This window comes from Mixophyes fleayi, chromosome 11, assembly GCF_038048845.1.
Source record: "Mixophyes fleayi isolate aMixFle1 chromosome 11, aMixFle1.hap1, whole genome shotgun sequence".
NCBI lineage: Eukaryota > Metazoa > Chordata > Amphibia > Anura > Limnodynastidae > Mixophyes > Mixophyes fleayi.
This window is the reverse complement of record NC_134412.1, coordinates 90,165,940-90,177,350: the sequence shown is the minus strand read 5'-3', so window position 1 is coordinate 90,177,350 and position 11,411 is coordinate 90,165,940.

The following is an 11,411-nucleotide window of genomic DNA, read 5'->3' as shown; positions in this document are numbered from 1 at the left end:
GGAGATTTCACAGTAGAACTGGTCAAAGCCACCACTTGAACAGGACCGAGGATGGATTTACATACAGGAGATAGCAAGGTGTCGGAATTGTCGAAGGATCTGGACAAAGCATCAGCTCTAAGATTCTTGGAGCCAGGACGGTAGGTGAGGATTAACTGGAAATGGGAGGGGGGGGGGGGGGGAGAGACCAGCAGGCCTGGCGGGGGATGAGGCATTGTGCTTCTTAAAGGTAAGTTAGATTCTTGTGGTCAGTCTTCACCGAATGATGAGCCCCTTCCAAAAGATAACGCCATTCCTCGAGAACGACTCTGATGGCAAGGAGTTCCTCGGTGCCTATTTAATGGTTCTTTTCGCAGGCAGAAAACTTCTTAGAGAGGAACCCGTATGGTTCAAAGGACCCAGAGGAGGATTTTTGAGATAAGACAGCTCCAATCCCGAGTTTAAATAGAGGCAGCAAGGAGGTGTTTGGGGAAGGAAGTGGACGATCAGCCACGCTGACCGCTGAATCAATGAAAGCGTCCCGTTGCTAGGCACCTGACCGCGCGAGGATGGACAGGAACGCTGCGCACCGGTTGCTTAGCAACAGGATGCCCCCGTCCGGAACTACCAGAAGGCCGTCCTTGCTTCATGGAGGAACAGCGGAGACGGCACTTGACACATAACTCCTAACACCTCAAATGGGCAAAGGGGAATGCATAAGATTTGTTATAGTTAACTATTCTTTATTCAAGTGTTCATACATCTGAGCAGACTTCAAAATAGAAATAGTCAACACAGTTACCTGTCAGTGGCACCAGAGTATAGTCTCCATTGAAAAAGTTGTAAATTTTGTTGTAAGAAAAGGAATGGATCCCTATGCTAATGCACACGGGTCATTCACACATGCATATTATACATTCACATATACGTTGTTGGGCCTGATTTCACATATTCCGTTGTCACATATTCCCTGTTGTCACATATCCTGTTGTAACATATCCTCTGTTGTCACATATCCCCTGTTGGGCCTGTTGTCACATATCCCCTGTTGGGCCTGTTGTCACATATCCCCTGTTGGGCCTGTTGTCACATATCTCCTGTTAAAAATAAAAATTGTTCTTACCTGTTGTGTTAAGCGCCGCTGACCTCTGTCTGGGACTGGGTGGAGGTTGGCACAGCACGAGTCACACACAGCTTCTGTATGCACAGCCCCCACCGCACTTAGCAAGAGGCAGTTTCGCGATTGGCTGCCTTTTGCTCTCCAACGATGGAACTGCCCCCTGGCAACCAGGGAAGCTGCCAGTGGTACACATCACCACCCCGTACTGTTCAACATCTTGAACTACCCCCACCAGGTGCCCTCACAAAAAAAATTCATCAGGCAAATGCCAGAGATTCCAGATTGCCAATGCTAGCCCCACCTCAATTTTGTGTAGGCAAGAGGTACGAATTCTGGCGTCTACAGAGAGTAATATGAGCCTAGTATAAACCTTTACAGAAATAATTTAGTACACTTTAGCATAAACCCAACAAAACTAATGCAACTCCACAATGAAAACGTACCTTTACAATCAAATAACAAAAAGCACACAAATTTCTATTTAATGTCATAGGTTAAAGTCCCTCAAATTAGTGTAATCATTTAAAGAATGCAAACAACCAAATAACAACCTTAAATTAAATAATACATTCCCTAAATAAATGTTGAAAAGTATTATTACATTGGCAATCAAGCTCCGATGACCAAAAAAACAATCTATTTCTTGTTGGTCCCTTCTGCATAGAATAAATGCACATTTTTTTTAAAGATTAATTTATATTACTTTCCTAGGCTTCTAAAGTAGTCACCAGTAGTTCTTGGAGGTCTCTCAAACTGTTTGAAAAGTTTGAAATACATAAAAAACAAGGAATAAAATATCAGTGAGCTCTTTACATTTGCACCCTCAAGCCCTTTGCATGCTTCCCCTGCCCGCTACGCCATTATTGTGAAAATCCATCTCTTGTCAGTCTTACAGCAGGTGAGATTAGCAGTATCTGGTCTATTGCTCCACGCTGTCATTGCTGTCACCTGCAGAGACTCTGCTCTCTGGCAGATCGGTGTGAGGCTGAACCAACAAACTGTGACTGTCCCTCATCACTGGGGCAGGTGTCTAATGAGTCCTGAAAGCTCTCGGGGGAACACTGATGAGTCCAACTCCCACCCCTCCTCATAGCTGCTAATTACCTTTAACAGGCGAGAGATGAGATGTCATAAGAAAAACTGCACGGGTGATTAGATGGGCACTTTAAGAACCATCACTGTAGCACCGGAAATATGACATGAAAGGATAACAATATCAAAGGATCATACGTTTTTCTTCATCTGCAAAACTAACCCTTTGCGAAAATAAATATATACGTGTTTCAGGAGCTTGTCGGAATTGAATGAAGATCATACAATAAACTAAATGTTCTCTGTGGAACTATTATCAGCCTACTAGAAATGATTACAGAATAATAATTACTTGCTGGAAATGAACTCATCATTTCAAAATATCATACGTTTTAGATTTCTTCGCATTAATGTATCTCCTGAAATGAAATGCACACATTATCTGAACATAGTGAGGGCAACCGACATTGAAGACGATTAATTCACTAGGAACCAGTGACATCACTGTGGAACTTTAATTTGTATCTGTCTGTTGGTGACATTCTACAGCATGCATTGCTCTTTCTCTAGCTCGTCAATTCAAGTATAAGGTCCTAGGAGTAGATAATTCAAACCTTCTATAAAAAAAAAGAAGGAAAAGCAGAGATGTTGCCCATAGCAACCAATCATATTCTAGCAAATTAAGACTGATATTGGAAATGGTGAGATTATTGGAATACTACAAAACAGAAGGGATGAGATTGCTGTCCTGTAATGGGAACTACCAGAGATCAAAGTATTCCTTATGTGTTGAAACTATGACTCAAAAAGTATTTTGTTGTGGCTCTACAAGTAAAATGTGAACAGTATGATCATATTTCACGAGACCGGTTCCTCAAAAAAGAGATAGAAGTAACACTAAATACACAAACAATTCAGTGTTGACCATCTTGGAGAACATTAAACTGTACCATGAGAATAACGTTTATGCATCAAAAATTCCACTTAATTTGCCCAGCAGGTGGAGCAATTTCCCATTTCTGGAATTTTGGGGATCATCTCTAAGGAATTGACTTCTGTAGTAACTCCTTATGTCTCAGGGGAGGGTACCTGTCCTCTTCTGGAGGAAGTATCAATCATTAGAGTTTTTGCAGAGAGAAGCAAGTGATCAACATTTAAATCTTTATTGCCTACTTAAATTTAGGGCAATATAAGAGGGAATGGTTAAACATAAATGCAACAGACATTTAAAATGCTCAAAAAACATTGGGCCTGATTCAGCGTGGAGTGTGAGCGTAATTTGCAATTGAAAAAGTTGCACGGATGTGCATGCGCATGTATTCAGAGTTGAAGATGCCTCCAGGTCTGAACAATTGGTAATTGCATCCACTTGACGACAGACGCATCCCCAAACACTTACGCCCAAATTGCAAACATGTACAAAAACCTTTTATGTTACGAACACAATTGCTATGATGCACTATTTAAACTTGAATAACCTAGCTAATACAGCAGGAACAACTTCCCGACACATTACAAACATTTTTTTCTTCCTTATCTTTGCTACAACATACACAGAAAATCCTAATCTATGGTCGAGCGACTTCTAAGTTTCAACAAGCATCTGTAAATCTAATTACAAGGTTTGTTAGTTTGAGTGTTCAACATCATAATCATCATCGGCTACATACAACTGCCCCTGACCACCCGTTAATAGAAATGCCCTCATCTGAATCCATAGGTAATTGCTTGAATGCGCCCCTACAGTGTACAACACCCTTCCTTTCTCCGGCACTCCGCTTCAGACATAAAGAGTCATAAGCGCCACAAAGTCGCAGGTCTGAATAGCCGTAGTTGCTTACATTCACTTTGACTATGCGCAGTAGGAAAAACGCAAACATATGTTATGCAAACGAACGTACGTCTCACTCTGAGTCAGGCAAATTGTGTTCCTCTAAACTGCACAAATGTGTTTTCCATGGATTGGAGATTTGTGATTAGACATTTAATTAAGAGTTGGATCCTTTACATAATGTCTTCCACGATAACATGAGTCATTTTCACATAAGTTATTTATCGTAGAACTTGGAAAAGATATTGAGAGCGGGTTTTAGGGACTCAGGTAGACAATGACCTGAGGGCAGATGGCAACACAGACAATATGCAGCAACAGAATATCTCTTAGCAGATATCAAAGCCCCAAGATGGAACAATAATGAGGTCTTTACACGCAGCCGGACCCCTCAACATTGATTCATCAATCCAAATTCCAAGTAATTACAATGCTGTTGAGAGGAGGCAGCCACCAGAGAAAGATTAATATGATTTCAGAAAGAGTTATGTCCCTGTCTCTCCCGTAATAGGTAGACGATCAGCTCCCTCTTCTGTAATCTCATCTCTGGCAAAGACTGGAACATAAAAGCTGACACAACCAGCAGAGAAGTAGACTTTACTCTGTAAATAGCGCAGTAAAGACCACATTAATTTATCATTATTAGGTATTCTGATAATTAATATATAATTTTACTCACATCTAGTTGATCAGTCTTCTCTTGATAGCATCTACCTGTAGTAGAGGCAGCCGTGATGTCATAGTGAAACCCTATATGTGGTGAATGCCGGACCAGGGGTTCAGTTGTGTAGCCAATTTGACAATAGTCGTGCACATATTCAAGTTTTTATTAACCCTCCCCTACAAAGGAAATATGTTGCTGCATTAAAAAGGTGATTGCTTACTCTTGCAGAGAACTGTAAGTTTTATTCCTTCTTTACTATAGTTACACTGAGCTGGGGCTGAGTGCATATGTCTGTGCCACAAATTCTAGGATCAGCTCGGAACCTGTTCTAAATGCACCCAGTGTATGTGATGGTCTAAATTTGTACCTAAAATCTAAGCGCCAGCTCCAATACTTAGGTGCTGCCGTCTGCTAAACCAAATCTGGTGGTAGGTCTAACATGCAGAGATATACCCGATATTGGGCTTAATATGAACAGCCATATCTTGTGGCCAGCAGCATTAACATATAACATAAACTACACATATTATTACACCCATAATAAATATTGTGAACTACAACTGCATGTCCAAAATTGTCCACAATTGTGCTTGACATTATGGGCCTGATTCAATCATTATCAAATGCAAAACAAACGTACTGTGCAATTTTTATAAAAACACATGTGCATCGGGAATAATATGCGTGACCGTATTCAACAAGGAGCGGATGCAAAGTTACATCTGGTGATGAATACTGGTCTAGGTCTGCTCTAACAGACAAGACACTGCAGGATACATCCAAAACATATGTGGAACATAAAGTCACAAAAGAACTAATAGAATGAAAAAGAAAAACTATTCAGTTAATGTCACCTGTTAATAATATAGTCATTGATGACTAAACATTAAAAAATGTAAAAAGTGTTTTTTTTTAGTTTTTTATTCCATGAAATACATTTATTAGGATGTGCTTAATGTCTGCTGTGCATAAGATACCTTTTTACAGTTGCTACTGATTGCAAACACATGTTCTAGCTGCAGACACAGCCGTTATGACTAATAGTCATCAGTTTGACTAGACCTGTAGCTGGTGCAAGTGATACGACTGAAAATCTTGTACCTCTGAGATGCCCAAAGCTAGAATCGGATGCTGCTGTGTGCGTTAGATCTTGGCACGCCCTTACTGTACATTCATTACATGTATACGCCCATTCCCTTCCCCGTTCTGCACATGAAATCGTAAGCTGTAGCAAGGGTTCTTTGCTCTCAGAGAGGAATTGAACATTGCTGTATTCTATAGTGTATGGTCCAGTTCTGGCCATGCACAGAGTAACTGGGTGCATTATACGCAGCAAAATCGCCAGTTACCCGTCTTAATGAATGAGTTCATTGCGATGACGCAATGATGAAAATTGAATCAAGATGAACTTAAAACATTTCATCAATCAGTTTTGAGAAGACACCAGATCGTTTGAGATGTCCTTTATCACAACCTACAATTGTTTACACTTTATGACATTAGACAAGCGACAGACATTGGAGGAATCGTGTAAATCACCCTTCCTTAAAAAAATATCTCTCAGATGCTGTTAAGGTTATATCTAAGAGAGCAAAACCCAGGACGTCTCTCTGTGTGAATGTGGGAAGTTGTGACCAACAGAAAAATAGTATGTTGATAAAGATCGTTGCAAAAATGAATAAAATAAAGTGGATATAATTAACATAAAACCATTTCTATGTGGATCCTGGATGCTATAGGCACGCATACTAAAATCTAAATAAATGATGATAGTAGATCTGTATCCAGTTTCTAATCATAAAATTCCACATCTCTAGGGCGCTTATCATTTCCCATTAAGTGCACCCTTTCATCTTCATTTAAACCCTGAAACGACTGCTCTTGCACGGAGTCCAGCTCCCAGAATCATCCATAAGCTTTATATAAAGCTTTCACATAGACCAGCTCTGCTCTACTAGAAAGCGGAGTATCGGGTTTAGCGTTTCACCATAGGTCACAGCTGGAGGTAAGAATCTGATTCTTCTATCAAGAGAAAACTTACCTACCAGACGGGGAAACCAGCAGCAATAGAGCTTCAGTTCTCCGATAACAGCAGAGGCACCTACAGATGATGGAAGATTGAATACACAACTAAAGTCATTATGGAGTTAATTCTACTTCAATCTCCTGGAGTTTTCTGCAAAAAATATAACCCTATGAAGTTCGGAGCAGTTGATAACTTTAATAATGTTTTTTTAACCACAAGGGAACAGAAAAATGAATAGTAACATTTGCAGATGTTCTAATTTTTAGCTGGGAAATATCATAATGAAAGAAAACTGTACTTAGATAAAAATAGTGGATAATCACTTTATGATCAGTTATACGCTTGTGTGCATACTGTAGTCTATTCTGTCTGACTACATACAGCTAGTAACGTTTAGGTGGAGCGCACTTACACCTAGATCCTGTGTTTCTCATAAGTACGCCTGGTTTTAGCCACATCACATGCACCATTTACCGGGCAGGTGTCAGTGCCGACTGATAGTGATGACTTGCATGGCATAGTCTTTGTATTACAAACTACACATATTCGCGCCACTAGATACCACAGAACATATGTATGCAAGTAAGATAGACTATATAAATACATTGTATGTACGGTACGCATTAAATCATCTTGCTTTATGTATTTAATGTAAAAAATATATTTGTGATTAGACATTTTTTTATAATCCATATTTTTATTAATGATTATACTTTTAAGAGTTGCTCATTTATTTTATAATTTAATGTTTTTTATGTGGCTCGATGTGACCTTTTAATGACCAGACATTTGGCAATATCCTGCATCCTATCCTGTCTGTCTACATACGGCAAGTAACATTTAGCGTACTTACACCTAGATCCGAACATCTTGAGATACCTTGCGCACAAGTTCCATGATCTGTTAAAATGCAAGTTGCGTTCGAACATGGGTCAGGCTGTTAGACAGTCGCGGCGGCCGCGACACACATTACCTCCTTCCGACGTCCCGGCCGTCGCTATGACGACCAGGACGTCACTTCTATTGCCGAAAATAGACTGTAGGCGCTCCGGCAGGCTGAGTAGACGGGCGCATGTGTGACAGGTCAGCCTGTGGGCTGATTAAAGTAATCTACAGGGGCTGTGCATGATTCAGAGCTAGGCTCTGATTGGTGGCCTTTGGTACTTAAGGCAGTGAGGTCTGCAGCCTCACTGCCGGTTATAGTTTCTCTGCCACAGTCCTGCTGACCTGCTTGTTTCCTGTACCTGTCTTTGTTCCTGTCCCTGTCCCGTGGACACTCTATTGGATTTCCCGTGTATGACCTCTTGCCTGGATTTGGACCCTGCCTGTTTGCTCGTGACCCTGACCTTCCTGCCTGTATCTGGACCTTGCTACCGTGCCTGTGACCCTTGACCTCGGCTTGTGTATTGGATTCCCTGTCTGCTGCCGGCCCTCGACCCTTGCCTGGACTTCACTCCGCTTTCCCGGGTTCTCCCTAGTCGGAAATCAAGCCTATTAATTCAGAAGGAACTAGTGACATCATCAGTGATCTGATAGGCTGAAAATTGGCTCAGCCCCCACTGTGTCTTTGCAACAGGTTTAATTTTCACCACAAACGGCTGTGTCAGAAACTGTTTTTCCATTTTGCTAGTTATTTATGAATCCAGGCAAAATCTGAACTTCCGTCTCCTAGACCTTCTGCTGACTTCATAATCAAATAAAGAAATGGAAGTTGCTCAAATCAATTTATAGGCTATAGCAGGTGCATGAAAGGGTGGGGTTATCCTAAAAGGAACAAACACACAGAGAGATCCCCAGCACACTGCTATAATCAACCCTAAGTTCTATCCGTTTCTGCTGGTCAGCTATAAAATCACTGGCATACTGTTCTATCTAAATAATAATGTGTAGGGTTATCACCAAGTGATTTATTTTGCTGTCAGAAGCTTAATGCATGCTGTGCCTCACTGCATAAATCTCTCCCATCTTCCAACCCTCTCTCCTCAACAGTGGTGGGTCCTTTACATCCCAGAAAATTGGTGATCTGTCAATCTTTGAGTCACAAGTGGTCATCACTTGTCCATCACATCCTTAACTCTTGGAATACGCTTATATGGTTTCCGGGACTGAGATTCCCCAGACAACAAAGTAAAACAATGAAAATGATTATAGCTAAAAGTAAAGAATGGTACTACAGATTTTTGATTTTTAAAATATTGATACCATAATATAAACCAGATATATGTGTTTTATGTTTCATAGACATTACATAGTTAATGAGGTTGAAAAAAGACACCAGTCCATCAAGTTCAACCTATTTTGGATCTCCTGCGATCCTGCACTTATATTTGAAATTGATCCAGAGTAAGCAACCGCCAATTAAATTTAGTAAATAAATAACACATATGTTGGCTGTATTTTTAAGTTGTTTTTTTTTTTTTATTTCAACAAAGAACATTACTGTATTTGAGATAGAAGTTCGTAGTTTGCATGGAAAATACTATGTCAATTTCGAGATGCGCCAATCTCGCTCTAATATTTAGGCTAATTTAAAGTTTGAGGATTTATCACAAAGTTTTGAACCTTAGAATCAGTCTGATGTACGTGTTCTACAACCACATTGAAACACAATCTTGAAAGTGAAAGAGAGGAAGTATTTAACACACAAGAGCTGAAATAACAACTAGCTCCAGATAGTCCTTGGCCATCCAATGAGGAGGAAAGTATAGTCACCCTCTTCTGCAAAATATCAAAACATGTTGTTTGTTGTCAGGATGAATTCACTGTATACTAGACTAGAAACTTTTTTAAGTGTCAGGTCAGCTATCTCTGTTTGCATCTTAGTGACTGTCCTACCTTTAGCCTTTGGGACCAGTACTCCTTATTTCCCCTTTGCTTAGAGCTGGAAATAGCTACAACAATTAAATATTGTGCGCATGAAAGCAGCCAGATTTATACCCACAGTACCGTACAAGACAGACAAGGGACAGATTAAAATCTGCAAAACCAATTTGCTTCTATCTGCTGTGCATCAGTGATGTTAGTGTTCTATGACCTGTCTGGTGTACAGCTGGATAAGGTCTATTTTAAACAACACATTAAGTGTGCACAGTTATATATAGCATGGAAGATGGACCTATAAAAACAAAAACCAACAGTATGTAGTAAAAGCCATATAATGGACTGAAAATACCATAGACTTCTGTAGACAAATGGGTTTGAAAGAATAACACTATTTGCAGCTACAATGCCCTCTGCCCCAAACTTGGGAGATCTGGGTTCCATGATGGCTGACAAGCCAATGCAACCCAATATTGGTTGTCAATAGGAGACAGGCAGCAGTTATAGCATGGCAGAGGGTGAGTCGGGGGTCCTTGGCATAGGGGTCCCACCGTTATGTTACTTAGGGTGATATAGGTTAAACATTAATGAAATCAAGCAAAATAAGATCATGGCGATTATAGCTCCAAGATCCACTAATACTGTACAGTGCGTGACCTTCTTAGATGCACTGACACTGCAGGAAGCAGTATACCTAGACTATTTGTTTTAAAACCTTGGCAACTGTACATCAAAAGGATAGAGGTAATGTCAATGAGTTTTCAGAACATAAAGTGTACTTTGTATCATCTATCTCCACATGTTGACTATGGAATGCTCTGATATACATGATGGGTTTTCACTTTGGTAACCGAAAAAAATTAAACTAAGGACAATCCAATATGAATGTGGAGTACCTTTCTATTATATGAAGGAAGGTAAAGGTGAGACATAAAATAGGTAACTGCTCCCATATAGACTTTGTGTCTCAGTGATGTCACTGTGAATTGATAGGCTACGTTCTCATGGATATTGTTCCGTGCGATCGGCAAAGTGTTCCATTAAATGTCAATGATTTCTCGGGAATTAAAACAATTTCTATGATGTCTATGGGCAATGGATGGACTATAATTATAATGTCGTAGAAGTTGTTCTTTGTATTGTTTTAGGAACATAACGATGTGGAGCTGAGGGAACTTAGGAAGATATTATCAATCTCCAATTACCGGTTTGAGTTCCGGGTAAGATGTCTGCACTTACTCCAATTACCATGACAAAACTCTTCCCAAAATTGCCAGCGCTCCCTAATATCCAGTGATGATCCTAGGTTTTAAGGATTTGTGCTTGAAACTGTCCACGTTTTTTCAGAATTGACCTCTTTTTCTGTATCTCGAATGCAATTTTCACTATCAACTTCCATTCCCTGGGCTTCAGAAGTTAATATTTATTTAATAAGTGTATTTAAAATGTGATAGGATCAGTAAAACTAAAATGATATGGATTGTAGTGAGCAAATGCGGCCTACACAATATCATACTTGATGTGTTTAATTGCATCTACTCGGAACCACCATGTCCTCGGATAATTGTCATGCATACACAGAGGGTTACACTCCTCTAACCACTGCCAGCCAGTGTCGCAGGGGAGCGGAGCACCCTTCATAAATATTGCATAATCTGTGGGTTTGTTTTGATAAACAAATTTGTATGCAGACAATAGACAGGATGGGCACCATTGGGCCATGTACTTTGTTATGTTTGCTGACATGCTTTGTTAAACCCTGTAAGGCTCTATAATCGTGGGACTGTGTATATATGATGTATGGGAACACGGATGATAAATAGACATGAAGTAGGAACTGTGCACTGGAAAGTTTTACTAAGCAGTGATGTTTTACTGGAAAGTGTCTATTTGTGCTCTGCTAGGATGTCGCTGTCATAATACATAGAAATTGTAAAAT